The following is a 22,971-nucleotide window of genomic DNA, read 5'->3' on the forward strand; positions in this document are numbered from 1 at the left end:
ACTGAACACCTACTGTTCAGGCATGGACCCGGAACATGGACTTCTCCAGGAAGTCCATGTTACTGTTCTGGTTTGGAACCCCAAACCAGAAGCGCTGAGGTTCCCACACTGTCATCTGAAATTTCTCAATGTGAACTGCGGTACACTCACTGAGCTCAGCGCTGCACCGTGAGACTTTTTATTACTGTGCTAGCAGTGATCTTACTGAGGTCACCGCAGTTCATTGGCCTGGATCACAGCCAAGTGAGCAAGGAATGCAGCCTCAATGATCTGTGGTAACCTCGATAATGTCACCGCTAGTTACTGACGCTTATCTCGCAGCAGCTAATTCTCCCATGGTTTTCAACATGAATGGTCACATCTTGGCATCGTCTAGGCTGAAAGCCACTTATTGCAGACATGAATTACGGAGTGGTGGGGGATATGGTGTTTTATTGTTTTTTTTTTACAGTAGACCAAGGCTTCAATGGAATGGGTATAGAGTGAGTATAGCTTTTTTTTTAAATATAAAAGAAAAACGGTGTGTATTTTTATTTCGAATCAAGGTCTTTATTTTAGCTGTGTGTTTATTTACAATATGACTATGTGATTAGTAATGGATTGGTGTCTTATAGACGCCTCTACATTACTAATCCGTGGGCTTAATGTCACCTGACAATACAAAGGTGACAATGACCCCACAAATATTGCCCCACTTGCCACCACCACAGGCAAGTGGGACGAGCCAGGCAAAACACCAGATTGGTGCATCTAATAGATGCACCTTTTCTGGGCCAGCTGTAGGCTGCTATTTTTAGGCTAGGGGGCCAATATCCATGGCTCCTTACCAGCTGAGAATATCAGCCCCCAGCTGTCTGCTTTCGCTTGGCTGGTTGTCAAAAATGTGAGGGACCCCACTCCGCTTTTTAAAATTATTTAAATAATTTTAGAAAAATGGCATGTGGACCCCTTTATTCTTTATAACCAGCCATGATAAAACTGACAGCTGGGGGTTGCAGCCTGCACTGGTTATCAAAAATAGAGGGGAACCCACGTTGGCTGATGAATACTCCCATCAGCCGCCGCGTGCTCTCACTGCTATCAGTGACAGCAGGTGAAGGCTGATGGGATTAGTACTCCCATCAGCACACGCCTGTGACCGGATGTAAACTTTTTACCTCCAGTGACAGCTACTGGCTCACGCTGTCAGATGACAACGTGAGAGCTGCAGATCTCTGATCTGCAGAGACAGTGTTTGCCGTGCTGTCATGCAGATGACAGCATGGAAAACAATGGATGTTCAGGCCCCCCATTCATTTGAATGGGGTTTGGGTTTGGGTTCAGGTACCGTTCTGGTACTCGATCAAAACCTTTTCAACTGTTTGGCTGAACCCAAACCATTAGGGGTTCGCCCATCACTAATCTGGATTCATAGTTACATAATTACATAGGTTGAAAAAATACCTAGGTCCATAAAGTTCAACCTTTTTCCACCACTTAAACATTTTGTCACTAAATTATCTGTAATCTACATTATTATTTGAACTTTTAAAATCTGTTATTGTGTCTGCCATTATTACCTCTTGTGGTAGAGCATTCCTCAGCCTGACTGCTCTAACTGTAAAGAATCCTTTCCTATTTAGCTGCTGGAATCACCTTGGTTCTTAGTATGGACTTTGGAAGGAATAAGCCGTGTGCCTTTGTAATGACCACACATATATTTATACATATTAATAATATCTCCTCTGAGACATTTTTTCTAAGCTAAACCAACCCAACTTTTCCTATTTCACATCATATCAGAGGCCTTCCATCCCTTGTAATAATCTGGTTGCCTATCTTTGAACTGACTTTAACTTCTGAATATGCTTTTTAAAATGTGGAGCCCAAAACAGGATGCTATATTCTAGATGTGGCCTTACAAGTGATTTATAGAGGGGTAAAAATACGTTGGAATCACAAGATTTTATCTCTCTTCTTATACACCCTAAAATCTTGTTTGCTTTTGTCGTGGCTGCTTCATATTAGGTACTGTGGCTCAGCTTACCTGTAACCAGAATACCAAAGTCCTTCCCCAGTACTGTAGTCCCAAGTATACTCCCATTTAACCCCTTCATGACCGTGGGATTTTTCAATTTTCCGTTTTCGTTTTTCACTCCCCTCCTTCCCAGAGACATAACTTTTTTATTTTTCTGTCAATTTGGCCATGTGAGGGCTTATTTTTTGCGGGATGAGTTGTACTTTTGAATGACACCATTGGTTTTACCATGGCATGTACTAGAAAACGGGAAAAAAATTCCAAGTGTGGTGAAATTGCAAAAAAAGTGCAATCCCACACTTGTTTTTTGTTTGTTTTTTTTGCTAGGTTCACTAAATGCTAAAACTGACCTGCCATTATGATTCTCCAGGTCAGTACGAGTTCATAGACACCTAACATGACTAGGTTATTTTTCACCTAAGTGGTGAAAAAAAATTCCAAACTTTGCAAAAAAATAAATAAATAAAATTGCGCCATTTTCCGATACTCGTAGCGTCTCCATTTTTCATGATCTGGGGTCGGTTGGGGGCTTATTTTTTGCGTGCCGAGACAGCGTTTTTAATTATACAAATTCGGTGCAGATGCGTTCTTTTGATCGCCCGTTATTGCATTTTAATGCAAATCGCAGCGACCAAAAAAACGTAATTCTGGCGTTTCGATTTTTTTTCTCGTTACGCCGTTTTGCGATCAGGTTAATGCTTTTTTTTTATTGATAGATCGGGCGATTCTGAACTCGGCGATACCAAATATGTGTAGGGTTGATTATTTTTTTATTGATTTATTTTGATTGGGGCGAAAGGGGGGTGATTTAAACTTTTATATTTTTTTTATTTTTTTCACATTTTTTTTTACTTTTTTTTTTTTACTTTTACCATGCTTCTATAGCCTCCATGGGAGGCTAGAAGCTGGCACAGCCCGATCGGCTCTGCTACATAACAGTGATCATCAGATCCAAGCATCGCCGACCCCCGATCATGTGACGGGGGTCGGCGATGCGCTCATTTCCGGCCGCCCGGCCGGATGCGGTAGTTAAATGCCGCTGTCTGCATTTGACAGCGGCATTTAACTAGTTAATAGCGGCGGGTGATCGCGATTTCACCCGCCGCTATTGCGCGCACATGTCAGCTGTAAAAAACAGCTGACATGTCGCGACTTTGATGTGCGCTCACCGCCGGAGCGCACATCAAAGCAGGGGACCCGACATCGGACGGTATAGTACGTCCGATGTCGGGAAGGGGTTAATGTGTATTCTGCAATAGGATTACTCTGTCCTAGGTGCATTACTTTACATTTATCAACATTAAATCTCATTTGTCAAATGTTTGCCAATTTAGACATCTTACCAGATTGTTTTGCTACATTTTAATGTCAAGGTTAGACTTGAATATCCTACATAGTTTGGTGTCATCATCAGCAAAGACTGATACTTTTATCCCAATCCCATCTACAAGGTCATTAACCCCTTAATCCCATATGACATACTATCCCGTCGAGGTGGGGTGGGCCTTAATTCCCACCGACGGGATAGTACGTCATAGCGAACGGCCGCGCTCACGGGGGGAGCGCGGCCGATCGCGGCCGGGTGTCAGCTGCCTATCGCAGCTGACATCCGGCAATATGTGCCAGGAGCGGTCACGGACCGCCCCCGGCACATTAACCCCCGGCACACCGCGATCAAACATGATCGCAGTGTACCGGCGGTACAGGGAAGCATCGCGCAGGGAGGGGGCTCCCTGCGTGCTTCCCTGAGACGATCGGTACAAGGTGATGTACTCACCTTGTACCGAGCGTCTCCTCCCTGCAGTCCCCAGATCCAAAATGGCCACGGGGCTGCATCCGGGTCCTGCAGGGAGTACTTCCGGGTGCCGTGCAGGCGCTGGTAAGCCTGCACGGCTGTATGTCAGATCGCCGATCTGACAGAGTGCTGTGCAAACTGTCAGATTGGCGATCTGTGATGTCCCCCCCTGGGACAAAGTAAAAAAAAAAATTTCCACATGTGTAAAAAAAAATAAAAAAATTCCTAAATAAAGAAGAAAAAAAAAAATATTATTCCCATAAATACATTTCTTTATCTAAAAAAAACCCCAAAACAATAAAAGTACACATATTTAGTATCGCCACGTCCATAACGACCCAACCTATAAAACAGTCCCACTAGTTAACCCCTTCAGTGAACACCGTAAGAAAAAAAAAAACGAGCCAAAAAACAACGCTTTATTATCATACTGCCGAACAAAAAGTGGTACCATGGTACTGCTGAAAACGTCATCTTGTCCCGCAAAAAACGAGCCACCACATAGCATCATAACCAAAAAAATAAAAAAGTTATAGTCCTCAGAATAAAGTAATGCCAAAATAATTATTTTTTCTATAAAATTGTTTTTATCGTATAAAAGCGCCAAAACATAAAAAAATTATATAAATGAGATATCGCTGTAATTGTACTGACCCGACGAATAAAACTGCTTTATCAATTTTACCAAACGTGGAACGGTATAAACGCCTCCCCCAAAAGAAATTCATGAATAGCTGGTTTTTGGTCATTCTGCCTCACAAAAATCAGAATAAAAAGTGATCAAAAACTGTCACGTGTCCAAAAATATTACCAATAAAAACATCAACTCGTCCCGCAAAAAACAAGACCTCACATGACTCTGTGGACCAAAATATGGAAAAATTATAGGTCTCAAAATGTGGAGATGCAAAAACTTTTTTGCTATAAAAAGCGTCTTTTAGTGTGTGACAGCTGCCAATCATAAAAATCCGATATAAAAAATGCTATAAAAGTAAATCAAACCCCCCTTCATCACCCCCTTAGTTAGGGAAAAATAATAAAGTAAAAAAAAGTATTTATTTCCATTTTCCCATTAGGGCTAGGGTTAGGGTTAGGGTTAGGGTTAGGGCAAGGGTTAGGGTTAGGGCTAGGGTTAGGGCTAGGGTTAAGGCTAGGGTTAGGGTTAGGGTTGGGGCTAAAGTTAGGGTTAGGGTTGGGGCTAAAGTTAGGGTTAGGGTTGGGGCTAAAGTTAGGGTTAGGGTTTGGATTACATTTACGGTTGGGATTAGGGTTGGGATTAGAATTAGGGGTGTGTCAGGGTTAGGGGTGTGGTTAGGGTTACAGTTGGGATTAGGGTTAGGGGTGTGTTTGGATTAGGGTTTCAGGTAGAATTGGGGAGTTTCCACTGTTCAGGCACATCAGGGGCTCTCCAAATGCGACATGGCATCCGATCTCAATTCCAGCCAATTCTGCATTGAAAAAGTAAAACAGTGCTCCTTCACTTTTGAGCTCTCCCGTGCGCCCAAACAGGGGTTTACCCCAACATATGGGGTATCAGCGTACTCGGAACAAATTGGACAACAACTTTTGGGTCCAAGTTCTCTTGTTATCCTTGGGAAAATAAAAATTTGGGGGGCTAAAAATCATTTTTGTGGGAAAAAAAGGATTTTTATTTTCACGGCTCTGCGTTGTAAACTGTAGTGAAACACTTGGGGGTTCAAAGTTCTCACAACACATCTAGATAAGTTCCTTGGGAGGTCTAGTTTCCAATATGGGGTCACTTGTGGGGGGTTTGTACTGTTTGGGTACATCAGGGGCTCTGCAAATGCAACGTGACACCTGCAGATCAATCCATCTAAGTCTGCATTCCAAATGGCGCTCCTTCCCTTCCGAGCTCTGCCATGCGCCCAAACAGTGCTTCCTCCCACATATGGGGTATCAGCGTACTCAGGACAAATTGGACAACAATTTTTGGGGTCCAATTTATCCTGTTATCCTTGTGAAAATACAAAACTGGGGGCTAAAAAATCATTTTTGTGAAAAAAAAAGAATTTTTATTTTCACGGCTCTGCGTTATAAACTGTAGTGAAACACTTGGGGGTTCAAAGTTCTCACAACATATCTAGATAAGTTCCATGGGAGGTCTAGTTTCCAATATGGGGTCACTTGTGGGGGGTTTGTACTGTTTGGGTACATCAGGGGCTCTGCAAATGCAACATGACACCTGCAGACCAATCCATCTAAGTCTGCATTCCAAATAGCGCTCCTTCCATTCTGAGCTCTGCCATGCGCCCAAACAGTGGTTCCCCCCCACATATGGGGCATCAGCGTACTCAGGACAAATTGGACAACTTTTGGGGTCCAATTTATCATGTTACCCTTGTGAAAATACAAAACTGAGGGCTAAAAAATAATTTTTGTGAAAAAAAATATTTTTATTTTCACGGCTCTGCGTAGTGAAACACTTGGGGGGGTTCAAAGCTCTCAAAACACATCTAGATAAGTTCCTTTGGGGGTCTACTTTCCAAAATGGTGTCACTTATGGGGGGGTTTAATGTTTAGGCACATCAGAGGCTCTCCAAACGCAACATGGCGTCCCATCTTAATTCCAGTCAATTTTGCATTGAAAAGTAAAATGGCGCTCCTTCCCTTCCGAGTTCTGCTATGCGCCCAAACAGTGGTTTACCCCCACATATGGGGTATCGTCGTACTCAGGACAAATTGCATAACAACTTTTGTGGTCTAATTTCTTCTCTTACCCTTGGAAAAATAAAAAATTGGGGGTGAAAAATCATTTTTGTGAAAAAATATGATATTTTATTTTTACGGCTCTGCATTATAAACTTCTGTGAAGCACTTGGTGGGTCAAAGTGCTCACCACACATCTAGATAAGTTCCTTAAGGCATCTTCTTTCCAAAATGGTGTCAATTGTGGGGGTTTCAATGTTTAGGCACATCAGGGGCTCTCCAAATGCAACATGGCATCCCATCTCAATTCCAGTCAATTTTGCATTGAAAAGTTAAATGGCACTCCTTCCCTTCCGAGCTCTGCCATACGCCCAAACAATGGTTTACACCCATATATGGGGTATCAGCGTACTCGGGACAAATTATACAACAACTTTTGTGGTCCATTTTCTCCTGTTACCCTTGGTAAAATAAAACAAATTGGAGCTGAAATAAATTTTGTGTGAAAAAAAGTTAAATGTTCATTTTTATTTAAAAATTCCAAAAATTCCTGTGAAACACCCGAAGGGTTAATAAACTTCTTGAATGTGGTTTTGAGCACCTTGAGGAGTGCCGTTTTTAGAATGGTGTCACACTTCGGTATTTTCTATCATATAGACCCCTCAAAATGACTTCAAATGAGATGTGGTCCCTAAAAAAAAATGGTGTTGTAAAAATGAGAAATTTCTGGTCAACTTTTAACCCTTATAACTCCCTAACAAAAAAAAATTTGGGTTCCAAAATTGTGCTGATGTAAAGTAGACATGTGGGAAATGTTACTTATTAAGTATTTTGCGTGACATATCTCTGATTTAAGGGCATAAAAATTCAAAGTTGGAAAATTGCGAAAATTTCAAAATTTTCGCCAAATTTCCATTTTTTTCACAAATTAACGCAAGTTATATCGAATAAATTTTACCACTAATATGAAGTACAATATCTCACGAGAAAATAGTGTCAGAATCGCCAAGATCTGTTAAAGCGTTCCAGAGTTATAACCTCATAAAGGGACAGTGGTCAGAATTGTAAAAATTGGCCCGGTCATTAACGTGCAAACCACCCTCGGGGCTTAAAAGAGGTAAAATAGAATCGGTCCTAGCACAGATCCCTTTGGTACCCCACTGCTGACTATATCCCAATTAGAGAACGTACCATTTACCGCAACTCTTTTTTCCTATCTTTTGGCCAATTCCTTACCCATCTGCATATAGTTTCCTCCAGTTCCTGCTTCTTCGTCTTTAGTATAAGGCTGTTGTGTGGTGCAGTATCAAATGCCTTTGCAAAGTCCAGATAAATCACATCAGCCACATTACCAACATCTAGATTTGCACTTACCGTACTTCCTAATAGAAACCCAACATGTTAGTTAGACATGACTTATTCTTCATGAATCCATGCTGGTTGTCAATTACTATATTATTTTCTGCAATATAACTCTGCAGGTCATCATCATCATTTGTAAAGTGCTGCAGAATATGTTGGCGCTATAAAGATAAAAATTATTATTATTTTTATCTGTTGTAATGCCATAAAAAAATTTGCACGCTACTGATATTAGACTTACCGGATGGTAGCTGCCTTGGATTCACCTTCTTAACATTCTTAAATATTGGTACCACGTGAGCCATCCTCCAATCCTGTGTCACCACCCTGTTACAAGAAAGTCTAAGAATATGAGATACATCGGTCTGTCAATTACTGAGCTCAAGTCCCTCAATATACGTGGATGAATGCCATCTGTTCCGGGTAATTTGTCAATGGTTAATTTGCCAAGACTCAGGCGTTCTTCTTGTGTTAAACTAGTTATATCAGGTTGCAAACTTTTATTTTTGCCTTGTTGAATGATCCCTGGAACAGACAGTTCATTTGGTGAACATGGATGAAAAGTGCCCATTTAATATCACAGCCTTTTCTTTGCCCTCTATAATTATCTTATTATCATTTTACAGCTAAGCTCTGCTGTGTAATGGCCTCCATGTTGCTACAGCTTCTGTCTGTGAGCTAAAAAGTGAATTAAGAGGAAGCATTACCCTCTATGTGGTGTCTATTGGAGAAATCACTGCAGTTCGTCTCCTCCCCAGCTACCAGTGGATTGCAGATTGATCATGCAGAGGGGAACACCAGTGAGAATGCAAGTTATGTCACATAATGGCCAGAAATGGCCACCTTTGATCTAAGGCTAGGTTCACATTGCGTTACGGTGATCCTTTTAAAGGATCCATTAAACGGATGCGCTAAAAATGAGCCCAAAATAGTCTCTTTATGGTGCATTTTTGCCATCGCGTTAACGCATGCGTTAATGCATGTGACTGCATTGGTCATTGATGGTGTCCGTTCCGGAAGTATCTGTTTGTATGCGTTCCGAAACTGTCAATATAGTTCAATTTTTTTTGCTATAAAAATGTCAGCGTTGTGAGTGGGTGGACCCATTCACCATTTTGGAAGCTTTGAGTGTATTTCAGCTGCCAGCAAGATGTTTGTGTCTCAGCTTTAAGATTTCGTCTGATGCAGTTGCGACATCGTTGTCGGAGAAGATGTGTTTGTAAGAGGAGATATTGAGTTCATGAAGTCAACATTTTTCGGCAAACATATGGTACCTTTCACACTCTCTATGTTCAAATACGGAATCATTTAAATTTCAGCGATATCTTCGAATGACAATTGAAACATTTGATATTCTGCTGTCGCATGTCAAGGATGAGATACATCAACACATCAATTTCCCTGAAAGTATTTCTGGTGAGGAACGTTTAGTGGTGACCCTGAGGTAATTTTTCTTTAATTTCTTTACATTGTGCTAGCTGATTTCAAAGACAAGCATTGTGCATTTCATGTTGTTTCCTACACGTAGTCAAATGTCATACAGTTTAATGTCCATTTTCAGTCGCCTTGTTTTTTGTCTTGAAAAAAATGTAAGCGTTTCTGTACTCTATGTCCATTTTGCTCATGATATTGTTTTTGCTCAGAGATACCTGGCTACGGGAGAAACATTTGCCTCACTGCACTTCCAATTTCGACTGGGCAAATCGACCAATTGCAAACTTGTTTGTGAAACCTGTGAGGCCATTTGGAACATCTTACAGCCAATTGTACTACAGACACCAACACTAGCAATGTGGCTCTCCATGGCCAAAAGCTTTGAGGATGTGGCTAATTTTCCCAATTGCATTGGTGCCATGGACGGGAAGCACATCCGGATTCAAAAACCCGTACATAGTGGATCCCTGTACTACAACTATAACAAATTTTTTTTGGAAGTGCATCTGAACAGCAAGGTGGATTGCTGTTGAGGGGAGATAGAGAGAAAAAAAAAAAAAATCTATAAATCTTCAGCACAGCGAGTGTGAGCGAGCTGAGTGTGACCTGAGCGTAAGTGAGAACGGCGGTAAGTGTGTGACTTGTGATTCAGTGACTTTGGAATCAGGGAGTTTCCAAGGGAGGAATTGCTTCTGTTTTTTTTTTTTTTTTTAAATTAATACTTTGTATTTATTTTTAATTAAAGTTTCTGTGTGGTGCAATCCCCATTAGGAAATGTGCTCCACTATTGTTAATGCCATCCAGTGCACATCTTGCCACATGTATGCAGTCCTTGACCAGCTGGTCGAGGGTGCATACTGCTGTGCGAGATGTGAGCACATTGTGCATTTGGAAGCCCAGATTTTGGATCTAAATGTGCAGCTGGCAACACTGAGATCCATAGACAATATGGAGAGGAGTCTTCTGCTCACAGAGCAGACGCTCAATGGGATAGATGAGGAGGGGGATGGTAGGATGGAGCTGCAGGACAGTGTGGCAGTTAGCTGGGTGACAGATAGAAGGCGGGGTAGAGGGAAGAGTGCCAGGGAGGCTAGTCCTGATCTGGCACACCCCAATAAGTTTGCTAAGTTGGCAGATGAGGGGGGTGCCAGTACAGGGGTAGCACTGCTGCAGCCAGGCATGTCCTCTGAAAGCCGGAGGAGTGACTGCTCCAGTAAGGAGGGAAAAAGGAGAGCAGGGCAGGCCAGACAGGTGCTGGTAGTGGGGGACTCAATTATTAGGGGAACAGATAGGGCAATCTGTCACAAAGACAGGGATCGTCGGACGGTGTGCTGCCTACCTGGCGCTCGAGTCCGACACATCGCTGATCGGGTGGACAGATTACTGGGAGGGGCTGGTGAGGACCCAGCAGTCATGGTGCACATTGGCACAAATGACAAAGTTAGAGGTAGGTGGAAGGTCCTTAAAGATGATTTCAGGGAATTAGGCTGCAAGCTGAAAGCAAGGACCTCCAACGTGGTATTTTCCGAAATACTGCCTGTACCACGTGCCACGCCAGAGAGGCAACGGGAGATTAGGGAGGTTAATAAGTGGCTCAAGAATTGGTGTAGGAAGGAGGGGTTTGGGTTCCTGCAGAACTGGGCCGACTTCTCAGTGGGCTACAGGCTCTACGCTAGGGACGGGCTGCACCTCAATGGGGAAGGGGCAGCTGTGCTGGGGGAGAAAATGGTTAGAAGGTTGGAGGAGTGTTTAAACTAGGGATTGGGGGGGAGGGTATTCATTTTATAGGAGGGGAAGATAGTGCAGATAGAGAGCTGGGCACAAATAAGGAAGTTGGGGGTGGCGGTGGCATGGGGGGTGGGGTTAGAACAGTTAATAATTTAAGAAAGAATAGAGGTACAGAGAGTAACATCAAGTGCATGTATACTAATGCCAGAAGCCTCGCCAACAAAATGGACGAATTAGAACTAATGTTGTTGGAGCATAATTATGACATGGTGGGGATATCTGAGACGTGGCTGGATGAGAGCCATGACTGGGCTGTTAACTTGCAGGGCTATAGCCTGTTCAGAAATGACCGTACAGATAAGCGAGGGGGAGGGGTGTGTCTATATGTAAAATCTTCCTTAAAACCCATCCTGCGTGATATAGGTGAATTTAATGAAAATGTCGAGTCCCTGTGGGTGGAGATAAGGGGAGGGGGAAAAAATAATAAATTACTGATAGGGGTTTGTTATAAATCTCCAAAAATAATGGAAGCAATGGAGAATATCCTCGTAAAGCAAATAGATGAAGCTGCGACTCAAGGAGAAGTCATTATTATGGGGGACTTCAACTACCCTGAAATAGATTGGGGAACAGAAACCTGCAGTTCCAGCAAAGGTAATCGGTTTTTGACAACTATGAGAGACACTTACCTTTCACAGCTGGTTCAGGACCCAACAAGGAGGGGGGCACTGCTAGACCTAATATTAACCAACAGGCCAGACCGCATATCAAATATAAGGGTTGGGGGTCACTTGGGGAATAGTGATCATAAAATAATAAGTTTTCATGTAACCTTTAATAAGATGGGTAGTAGGGGGGTGACAAGGACACTAAACTTCAGGAGGGCAAATTTCCAACGGATGAGAGAGGATCTTGGTGCAATTAACTGGGACGATATCCTGAGACACAAAAATACACAAAGAAAATGGGAGACGTTTATTAGCATCCTGGATAGGACCTGTGCACAGTATATACCGTATGGGAATAAACATACTAGAAATAGGAGGAAACCAATATGGCTAAATAGAGCTGTAAGGGGCGCAATAAGGAACAAAAAGAAAGCATTTAGAGAATTAAAGGAAGTAGGTAGTGATGAGGCATTAAATAAATACAGAAAATTAAATAAATTCTGTAAAAAGCAAATCAAGGCAGCAAAGATTGAGACAGAGAGACTCATTGCCAGAGAGAGTAAAAATAATCCCAAAATATTCTTTAACTATATAAATAGTAAGAAACTAAAAAATTACAGTGTTGGCCCCCTTAAAAATAGTCTGGGTGAAATGGTGGATGAGGATGAGGAAAAAGCCAATCTGCTAAATGACTTTTTTTCATCAGTATTTACAAAAGAAAATCCCATGGCTGCCAATATGACTAGTGATAAAAATTCCCCATTAAATGTCAACTGCTTAACCCAGCAGGAAGTACAGCGGCGTCTAAAAATCACTAAAATTGACAAATCTCCGGGCCCGGATGGGATACACCCCCGAGTACTGCAGGAACTAAGTACAGTCATTGATAGACCATTATTTTTAATCTTTAAAGAGTCCATAATAACAGGGTCTGTACCACAGGAGTGGCGTATAGCAAATGTGGTGCCAATATTCAAAAAAGGGGCAAAAACTGAACTCGGTAATTATAGGCCAGTAAGCTTAACCTCTACTATGGGTAAAATCCTGGAGGGCATTCTAAGGGATGCTATACTGGAGTATCTGAAGAGGAATAACCTCATGACCCAGTATCAGCACGGGTTTACTAGGGACCGCTCATGTCAGACTAATTTGATCAGCTTCTATGAAGAGGTAAGTTCCGGACTGGACCAAGGGAACCCAGTGGACGTAGTGTATATGGACTTTTCCAAAGCTTTTGATACGGTGCCACACAAAAGGTTGATACACAAAATGAGAGTAATGGGGATAGGGGAAAATATGTGTAAGTGGGTTGAGAGCTGGCTCAGGGATAGGAAACAAAGGGTGGTTATTAATGGAGCACACTCGGACTGGGTCGCGGTTAGCAGTGGGGTACCACAGGGGTCAGTATTGGGCCCTCTTCTTTTTAACATATTTATTAATGACCTTGTAGGGGGCATTCAGAGTAGAATTTCAATATTTGCAGATGACACTAAACTCTGTAGGGTAATCAATACAGGGGAGGACAATTTTATATTACAGGATGATTTATGTAAACTAGAAGCTTGGGCTGATAAATGGCAAATGAGTTTTAATGGGGATAAATGTAAGGTCATGCACTTGGGTAGAAGTAATAAGATGTATAACTATGTGCTTAATTCTAAAACTCTGGGCAAAACCATCAATGAAAAAGACCTGGGTGTATGGGTGGATGACAGACTCATATTCAGTGGCCAGTGTCAGGCAGCTGCTACAAAGGCAAATAAAATAATGGGATGTATTAAAAGAGGCATAGATGCTCATGAGGAGAACATAATTTTACCTCTATACAAGTCACTAGTTCGACCACACTTAGAATACTGTGCACAGTTCTGGTCTCCGGTGTATAAGAAAGACATAGCTGAACTGGAGCGGGTGCAGAGAAGAGCGACCAAGGTTATTAGAGGACTGGGGGGTCTGCAATACCAAGATAGGTTATTACACTTGGGGCTATTTAGTTTGGAAAAACGAAGACTAAGGGGTGATCTTATTTTAATGTATAAATATATGAGGGGACAGTACAAAGACCTTTCTGATGATCTTTTTAATCATAGACCTGAGACAGGGACAAGGGGGCATCCTCTACGTCTGGAGGAAAGAAGGTTTAAGCATAATAACAGACGCGGATTCTTTACTGTAAGAGCAGTGAGACTATGGAACTCTCTGCCGTATGATGTTGTAATGAGTGATTCATTACTTAAATTTAAGAGGGGACTGGATACCTTTCTGGAAAAGTATAATATTACAGGGTATATACACTAGATTCCTTGATAAGGCGTTGATCCAGGGAACTAGTCTGATTGCCGTATGTGGAGTCGGGAAGGAATTTTTTTCCCCATGGTGGAGTTACTCCTTGCCACATGGGTTTTTTTTGCCTTCCTCTGGATCAACATGTTAGGGCATGTTAGGTTAGGCTATGGGTTGAACTAGATGGACTTAAAGTCTTCCTTCAACCTCAATAACTATGTAACTATGTAAATACTTTTCAATTGTGTTAATAGCTATTGTGGATGCTAAATACCATTTTGTTGCAGTTGATATTGGGGCATATGGTCGGACCAACGATTCCCGAGTATTCAAAGAGTCCAACATGGGGAAATGCCTGTACAGCAACAGCTTCAACATACCTGCAGCACGACCTCTACAAGGCACGGAAGGCCCAAGTTTACCATTTGTTTTAGTTGGGGTGAGGTGTTCCAACTAGGACGAAATCTAATAAAGCCGTACTCAAGCCGCAGTCTAAACTACACCAGAGGCATCTTTAATTATCTCTTGAGCCGAGCAAGACGCTATGTTGAATGCACATTTGGCATTCTGACTTCAAAATGGTGGATTTTATTATCGTGTATGCAATTTCAACCTGAAAATGTGGACCATGTAGTGAAGGCTTGCATCTGCCTACAGAATTTTGTGTCACGACATGAACCTCCGGTAGTTGACCCCGATGACTGTGAGTCAAGCCTGATGAGCATAGTCGACTACAGTTCGTTCACCAGTTAAAATTATGCAAATACGTGATCAATTTGCCCATTATTTTGTAAATGAAGGTCAAGTTCCATGGAAAAACATGGATGTTATGTTGAAATATGTGAATTGAGTGTGGATTATGATCAGTGTACCATGTGTATTTTTTGTTCTTTTGGTGTTATGTTCTGTTGTCATATGTACTAAATTTTGGCTTTATGTACATTTATTTTTTAAAACACAAGTAAAGTTTCGAATCTTCATTAACAAAATCAATTTTTTATTAACATGCCCTGAATACAATAGTCTCCCCCTCCAAATTTTGGTAGGCATTTAAAACATATGTGATCCCATTGGGATTTAAGATATAACGTATTCAAATAGAGGTCTAGTAAAATTAAAACCTAAACTTTCAAAGGCTATATTGCCCAACTGAATAAAATCCAAATATGGACTATAACAAACAGCAGTTTCAGTCATCAATTTTAGCTTTTACAGATTGTGGTACTGCGTGGGCATATTGTCTGGCCAACTGAAAGTTGGACTGCTACATTGAAGGTACATTTCCAGACCAGGTTCACTCTGGCCGCACAGTTGTGTTGTCGCTTGGTACGACTGCATCTCCATGGTACAATGGCTCGCACTTGCTTTTGTTTGAAAGGAAGTGGGTTGTTGAGGTCCCAAAAATTCCTCAACTAGATCATTTACCCTGTGTCGGAACTGTAAATTCCTGTGCTGAATTATGTTTTGGACTAAAGGGACATAGGATCAAAAAAAAAATAGCTTCCAGTCATTGGCTGTGTAAACAGATTCTCGAGATTGCAAGTCCTTAATTTCCCGCCTTAGTTCTCTGTGTTTGCTGTGACACAGATTCTCTAACCGTTGGATTCCATCAACTATTATCGCATCGACTTCTTCTTTAGCAGTCCAGCTGTGCTTGCAAACCGGCACTGACAACAGGAGCCACAGCACTACTGTCCATTGATCGTGGCTCGCTCAGGACAGACACATCTTCAGTGCCTGTTTGTTAGGTTTGTTCCTGGCCAGATGGCTCCATTAACGCCTCTGGCTCTTCAGGAGCAGCTGTACTGCAGACCGTTCTATAAAAAAAAAAATAATATTAAAAAAACAATGTAAATTTAACACACACTTGTAGCAGAAAATATTTTTAGCCATCTTTTTTTGAACACACTTTATTAACACACAAAACACACACTACACACTTTTAACACACAATCTTGTCACACAAACTTATTAACACACTTTTTTCACACAATTGTTAAACATACTTTTTGAGCACAATTTTTTACCAAAATTTTTTAACACCATTTTTTCACACAAACACATAGATTATAATAAGATTACTGTACTTATGATCGCTGGGACAATGTTTTCTGAAGAAACATCAATTGCTCGTAGAGAACATAAGGGGTGGTCCGTCTACCAGAAGATCCACTTGGGGTAGAAAGGTTTCAACGGTAGTCACGGACAAATATGTCTCTTATTGCACGCTAACGGGTATGGACTGCATCGACTACAATAAAAAAAAATGAAAAATTATTTCTCAAAAAAAACATTTCAAGGAACTAACATCAGTTTAACTTGCCCATTAATTACCAATTTTTTGGGGGAGGAGGTCGACTTTTCCAGATAGCGGGGATCCAACTCACAAATTATTTTCTTCCACAATCTCTTGTTTTTAATAATATCACTATGCGAGCTGTCACTCTGGTCCCATATTGAAGGATTTGCATGCACCAAAGCTATCAGAGTCTCATTTTCAGTCCAAGGGCTCTTCATCTACACGAAGGTGTCTTTTTTATGGCAGCTTGGACTATGTAACACAATGTTTGAAAAACAAATCAGAGTGTATGTTCATATTGCGTTTATATATATGTTTCAACAATGACGGTTCTACACATTATTTGTTGGTTTGTTTAATGTTATTTTGCTTGAATACTACATTGGATAAAAAAAATAAAAATTGTACAAAAATATCGCCTTTGTGAGCTTACCACTGCAACAGGAGGTGATGCAACACGCCGAGGCTGGGAGGTAGCTCTTTTTTGTTGGAACCTTCAATTTAAAAAAGATATAGTTACCATTCATATCGCTATTAATGTCAAGAAGGCAACACTTTTTGCATTTACCTTTTTGCTTGGTTTATTTTTGGGGGGTGGCTTGGTTTTCTTCTTTGGCTCTGAAGAGTCAGATGAATCCTAAAATATTAAACAGACACATGATTACACTATGCATAATACCATACTGAGCAGAGCTATAAAGAATGATTTCACATAAAATGCATGTGAAACCCGTCAGTACACTAGAGTGCCATTCAACTTTTTATGTAAAGATTTCATGACTATACCGTTTCAGAGAAGGGGGTGGCAGACATGCTTCTGCGGGTAGATCCCTCAGTATCTGACATTTGTGTACGTACAAAAACATATATTTAGTCCACATACATTGGCCACCACACAATTCACACAATATGTAAATACATATATAAAAATAGTACTTACATTGGCTCCAGTAGATCACACAGTGCACACAGTGTTTGTTTGCAGACTGTAGGCTCCAAAATGGCTGAAATCACATTTCCTGTCACATGAGGTGATGATATCATGGGTACATAACCATAGCAGGCCCTCATGAACGCAATCCAAACCAGGGCTAAAATTTGTACAAATTGGTAGAATTGCGTCTGCCTGCATTTGTAATACAGTTCTATGACAGAATGAACCCTTCCGTAACTGTGCATACACCGTACCTGTTAAATATTAATTATTAATTGAATTATTCATATTCTCAATCCTGCACTGAACACATTGCTTCTTGCTGACATTACAAAGGGCTATTTCTGTGTATGTAGTTCAGAGTATAAGTCAACACCATATAAAGGGGAACACGTGGTCTGTAGGACACATATATAAACACAGCTCTTAGGAGGGTGTGGGGCTTTTTTCACGTGGGGGCTGTCACCTCCTGTCTTCACCATCATTCTCCATGGACATCAGACAAGTCACACAAGGAAGGAACATGAACAGCTGGTAGCCATGATGACCTTCAGATTTCACACAGACAGATGGCTTTTACCATTCAGAACTTTGGGAAAGATGAGTATCAAGTGCTGATATCTACACATGGACAATCTGTTCGTAACTATTTCATCTATTTTATGTTTTGCTACAATGTGGTTTTTCTGTGGACAATTCAATAAACCACTACCTTTTTTATGAGAATATTATGACATTTTTCTTTAAGAATAATGCACCTGGTTAAGTCCTGATTAAATAAATGTGCAAAATAAGCATATTTAACAGTACCGGACTCGAAAACATGGTAGTTCGCGTTCAAAGGTGCGTCACATACTAACGGACCATTGCAAAGCATGCAGATTTTGACATGCATTAGGATCCGTTACACTAATGCGTTAACGTGTCCGTTACTTTGCATTAGTGCTGCTTACAAACTGATCCATTAAACGGATCGCCCTAACGCAATGTGAACCTAGAGACTGCTAGAGAATTGTGATTCATCACTCCACAGAGTACATTTCCAATTGCTCCAGAGTCTAATAGCTGTGTTCTTGAATTTGTGCCTAATACACACCTGTCTCACATTCAGAGCTGGGTTCCGCTCCCTTATACTATAGCCCCCGCCCTTTGTTGTGCTCCACATCGGGTCTTACAAGTGCCCCGATGTTCCTCAGTGACATCATCTCTCAAGTCTTTTAAGGCCCTCTTACCTACACCTTTGTGTCTGAATATTGAGACTCTAATGTGTTTTCCAACTGTTTGTTTGGATTTTGCCACAATCCAGTTTCTTTTGTTGCTATCATCTTAGACTCTTATGATTTCTACAATTTGCCCCTTCTGCTTCACAAGACATGCTGATTAACCCATCATATGCTCTAAGCATTATGATAGTTGTAAGAGTCTGTTCACATTACGATGCAATCTGCTGTGGATTCTACAACTTGTATCCCCTGCTTCTGTGACCTGCTGGTCAACTCATCGTTTGCTGTAAGCATTATGAACTGTTATTAGACTCTGTTCGCATTATATTGTAATCTGCTGAGGAATCTACAAATTGCAGCTACTGCTTTTCAGACCTCTAGGTTAACCAACCGTTTGCTTGTTTGCTGTAAGTTATACAAACTGTTATTAGATTCTGTTCACCGAAGCAGACCCCTTTGGTTTGTACTATGTACAGTCGACATTTAAGATCTGCTTCAAACTTGGCAATTTTCCTCTACATCTGCTCTCCTGTTCCATGGCTTTTGACATGTCCCTCCTCAATTGCTTGCCTGCAGTCCAGTCACCCTGCTGTGTCATCAAACTGGGTCCATGTGTCCACCCTGACCTGCAACTTCATCAACCCGCCTTTCCAGGTGAGCTCTAACAGTACTTAGTGATGTAAGGATTGCTTTCATTTTTTAATAATACAAATAACCGTTGATCAAAGAATATTTATTTCACAAACTGACTTTTAATGGTGGCATGCTATTATTGTTCCACACTCAAATTCAAGGCGTTCTTTAGAACTACCGGTATCCATTCGTTCACAAATGTTTATAAAGGCTGGCTACATGGCTCTGGCAAGGATTTTATATACCGGTGGCATTGAGTAAAAAAACTGAATTCAATGATTAAGAGTAGTATCCCAATACTTCGGTCCATATTGTATATGTTATATATCTATTTTCCACTACATGCACTCAGACGTTACTGTGATTCTCCTTTTCAGTTAGCTTACGTTATGGGGAAGGAATGCGCATTCCAGACATTACTAAGTTCCTTCTCAATATTTACGGTACTTCAAGTTTTTCCAAACTAGGACAGAGTATCACTTCTGTGAGCTGAAAAAACACAGTTTCTATAACAAAGAAATATATAGTAGATGCAAGATGCTATTTGTGATATTCCCAGGCAAGGACACTCCTGAAGTTTAATAGATTCTTTATTACTGTATATTCAAAAGCGAAGTCTTCTGCGCGCTCGGGTGTTTACAGTCTGCCAGCTCTTAGCTCAATTATAAAGCTCACTCACTTGAAAGTAATCTAAAGATCGATCTGTGTTAGTTCTTGTCACTGGGAGTTTGAGACTGTATGTCTTATGGAGAAGGGGAATGTCTTGCTGAGTTGTGAACTTCTAAGAACCTGATGATATGGCTAATTTAGAAACTGCATGTGGATGCTTTCCTCTGAAATACATTACTGAGCAAGCCGCAACAAAGTGTGTTTGGGATTGACAGATGAAAATCTAAGAATTCAAAAGGACAAAGTTCAGAAATATATGCGCTGAGCATGACATGATCAATACAGCTCTTCTTAATAAAGTAGAATACATTTTTTTGCTTATATGCAATGTGCATGAGGAAATAATGGTCTGTAAATTACCGAAATTATGAACGCTGTGATTGTAAAAATTAAATACTGACCTTACCTCTATCTGACTCCACAACTGTCACAGAATGACCCAGCGACTCAGATAAGTAACTTTACTGCTCTTCACAGTCTCCGTATTTGCAGAGCCCACCGTGAGCCAGGAGTGGTTGCTGCTAAAACCTGTGGTGTCTCAGAATGAGGCTCCATAGGCTTTCGACGATGGACTCGAGGAATGTTGTGGGAAGTGCTGGACTACGTTGAATCTGAGCAGAAAGTTTTTTAGAATAAATTGGTGAACGTGAGACAGTGTCTTGTTATAATTTTTCCACATTTATGTTTTTCAGGTTTCCCTTTGAGGACTACATCAGATTCACCGGACCATGTCAGATTTTTTTTTTATATAAATTGGTGAACCAGGGAAAGAGTTGGGGAATTTTTTTTAAATAAAGCATTTTTAGGTGTGTGTTTTTCTTTTTAATACTGGGTTAATAATAGGGGTGTCTGATAGACACCTCTCCATTGCTAACATCAGGACTTAATGTTAGCTGTGGTTATGAACCATTCCCAAACGACCCCGATTTCCAATACACCAGGGCAATCAAAAAGAGCAAAGGCAAAGTGCCAGAATTGGAGCATCTCATGAGATGCTTCACTTCTGGGGCATCTGAGGGCTGGTATTTTTATGGTGGGAAGGGCCCAATAACCATTGACCTTCCCAGGCTGATAATATCAGCTCACAGCTGTCTGCTTTACCTTTGCTGGTTACCAAAAATGAGGGGGACCCCACATAATGTTTTTCATTTATTTATTTTGTTAATACATGTTCAGTAAGTTACACATGCAAGGCAATAATTATAAATCTCACTGATATCTATTTATCTACAGTTGTGATCAAAAGTTTACAAACCCTGGCAGAATTTTAGCTTTCTTGGCCTTTTTTCAGAGAATATGAATGATAACACCAAAACTTTTTCTCCACTCATGGTTAGTGGTTGGGTAAAGCCATTTATTGTCAAACTATGATGGTTTCTCTTTTTAAATCATAATAACAGCCCAAAACATCCAAATAGACCTAATCAAAAGTTCACATACCCTGGTGATTTTGGCCTGATAACATGGACAGAAGTTGACACAAAAAGGTTTGAATGGCTACCAAAGGTATCCTCATCTGTGACCTGTTTGCCTGCAATTAGTGCATCAATGTGTGTATAACAGCTGAGAGAATTTCTGGGATCCAGACAGACTCTTGCATCTTTCATCCAGCCAATGATGTTTCTGGATTGTGAATTTGTGAGTCATGGGGAAAGCAAAAGAATTGTCAATGGATCTATGGGAAAGGGTAGTTGAACTGTATAAAACAGAAAAGGGATACAAAAAGATAGCCAAGGAATTGATAATGCCAGTCAGCAGTGTTCACACTGTGATTAACAAATGGAAAATCAGGGACTCTGTAAAAACAAAACCACGGTCAGGTAGACCAACAAAAATGTCATCCACAACTGCAAGGAAAATTGTTCGGGATGCAAAGAAAAACCCACAAATAACATCAGCTAAAATGCAGGACTCTCTGAAAACTAGCAAGGTGCACAATAAGGAGGCACAAATGCCACAATACGCAAAACAGCACAGAGACAAGCTTCAAAACTTCTGACACAAGGTAATTTGAAGTGATGAGACCAAAATTGAAAGACCAGGTGATGCAAATTTCCAGCTTTATTAAAACCCAGCCTCCTCTAACCTTGTGCCAAAAAACAGCAGCCATAGGTTCTTCTAAGCAGATGCTAACACTCTGAAAATGGAAATGGTGCAGGCCCACAAAGCAAGGAAAGGCAATAATAAGACAGCAAAGTTGCCATTTCCTCACTTCGAAATGTAACTAAGAAATAGCAGTTAACAGGAACAGTGGAGGTCAAGACCCAGAAACATTTCAGTGAGAGCTGCTGGTAGGATTTCTAGAGAGGCAAATCAGAACCCCCGCTTCAGTGCAAAAGACCTTCATAAAGATTTAGCAGACTCTGGACTTGTGATACATTGTTTTACTGTTCAGAAACACCTGCACAAATATGACCGTCATAGAAGAGTCATGAGAGGGAAACCTCTCCTGCGTCTTCACAATAAAATTCAGGGACAGAAGTATGAAAAAGAACATCTAAACAAGCCTGATGCATTTTGGAAACAAGTCATCTGGACCATTGAGGTCAAAATAGAACTGTTTGACCACAAAGATCAAAGATATGTGTTGTGAATTCCGTTCTCGGGCTCCCTCCTGTGGTCATGAGTGGTACTTTGTGAGTTCTGTTCTTGGGCTCCCCCTGGTGGCTTTGAGTGTTACGGCTGGCTTTAGCTGGATCCCAGCTGCCTCGTTTCCTGCTAGGCTTGCTGCCTATTTAACTCCACCTGGACCTTTACTTGTTGCCTACTGTCATTGTATTCAGTACTGGTTCAGATCTCTCTGGGACTTCCCTTGTGACCTGTCTCCTCGTGGAGAAGCTAAGTTTCATGCTAGTCTATTTTTGCTCATTGCTATTTGAAAATGTTTCTCATTATATGATGAGTTCAGTCCAGCTTGCTTATATGCTATTTGATTGCTAGCTGGAAGCTCTGGGGTGCGGAGTTGCGCCCCTCACATCGTGAGTCGGTGTGGGGGTCTTTTTGTATTCTCTGCATGGATAATTTTTGTAGTATTTTATACTGACCGCACAGATTCCTTGCTATCCTCTTACTATTTAGTTATTAGCGGGCCTCATTTGCTAAAACCTATTTTCATTTCTATGTCTGTGTTTTCCTCTTAACACACCGTCATTATTTGTGGGGGCTGCTCTCACTTTGGGGAAAATTTCTCTGAGGCAAGTGAGGCTTTGTTTCTCTCTAGGGGTAGCTAGTTTCTCAGGCTGTGCAGAGGCGTCTAGGC

General features: G+C 41.1%; 2 long non-coding RNA genes across 2 annotated transcripts in view; both read right to left on the reverse strand.

Moving 5' to 3' along the window:
* The window catches only part of LOC143818416 (uncharacterized), a 28,625-nt gene extending 7,854 nt beyond the window's left edge, over positions 1–20,771 (reverse strand). Inside the window, exons 1-3 of the long non-coding RNA XR_013224527.1 lie at positions 20,119–20,771; positions 8,083–8,168; positions 7,854–8,002 (exon numbers count right to left, since the gene is read on the reverse strand). This is a non-coding gene — a long non-coding RNA (uncharacterized LOC143818416). The remainder of the gene's footprint in view (positions 1–7,853; positions 8,003–8,082; positions 8,169–20,118) is intronic.
* On the reverse strand, positions 16,388–17,137 carry LOC143818415 (uncharacterized). Its single transcript, XR_013224526.1, has 3 exons — positions 16,822–17,137; positions 16,687–16,747; positions 16,388–16,505 (listed from the first exon to the last, which is right to left on the reverse strand). It is a non-coding gene; the product is annotated as an uncharacterized LOC143818415 (long non-coding RNA).
* Positions 20,772–22,971: the final 2,200 nt, after the last annotated feature.

The sequence above is a fragment of the Ranitomeya variabilis genome, chromosome 3 (genome assembly GCF_051348905.1).
Source record: "Ranitomeya variabilis isolate aRanVar5 chromosome 3, aRanVar5.hap1, whole genome shotgun sequence".
Lineage (NCBI taxonomy): Eukaryota > Metazoa > Chordata > Amphibia > Anura > Dendrobatidae > Ranitomeya > Ranitomeya variabilis.